Raw genomic sequence first — 1029 nt, forward strand, 5'->3', positions numbered from 1 at the left:
CAGTATCTCCTTAAAACATTAACAGGCAATCCTTAGACCATCTAAGAGCAAACTACAAAACAAAACTAACTAGGGTAGAAACATATTTAGTTTATATATTAGCTACCTAGAATTTTGGCAGAGCTATACATTATAATCCCCTGTTTGAGATCCTGGCAGTCATGACAAAAACCAACTTCTGGACACAACTTTAAATGTACTGAAATCTGGCCTACTTTTTTTATACTAACTTTTACATGTAGCGAGATGGGACATAGAGCCTTATCTCAAGTAAGGCTGGGCTCTTTATAAATCTCAAGTACTATAGTTCTAAAGCTGATCTTTGCTTTTTAGACATCATTTTACAAAGTTTACATAAACTGCTGTTCAAGTTTACATGAACATTAGCTAACACAACATAATATCACACCTAAAGCATGAATTAAAGAAAGGCTGAAAGTTTCTAACCTTTTATGGAAAAGTAGCAAAGTATTTTTGTGTTTTGCAATAAAACCTTTACACAGATTAGGCCCGCATTAACTTAAAAATACACTTAAGTTGTATCTCAGTGTAAAAAGGTAACATAGAACTGTACATATCTCATTGATAACAAGCCCAGTTATAGAATACAAATGATATAAATAAATCTCTAACATGTCTCTTTTTTTAAGCCTAAAATTACCATACAACTTTAGGACACCAGTTTGATACAATGTTCTTTTGAAGCTTCTACCTTACAGACTTGTATACCTGGAAGATATGAACATATTAAAAATATCATAATTACATTGATGATTTTATATTAACCAAGTTTGGCTTTTAAAGAAATGTCATAGCACAATTTTTTAAAATAGCAGCACTTGTTTAACCAGCTGTTTAATTTTTTTTAAATTACTTGCTCAAAAACTTACACACATAACCAACTTACACAAACCTTTTTTATCACTTACTTAAACCCTCTTAATTACCTAATCACATGGACTTTCTTATCTAGAAACACATTTTTCCTCTATTAAATCCATATCTAGAACCTTCTAGTTTCTCTCTTTT

This window comes from Callospermophilus lateralis, chromosome 8, assembly GCF_048772815.1.
Source record: "Callospermophilus lateralis isolate mCalLat2 chromosome 8, mCalLat2.hap1, whole genome shotgun sequence".
NCBI lineage: Eukaryota > Metazoa > Chordata > Mammalia > Rodentia > Sciuridae > Callospermophilus > Callospermophilus lateralis.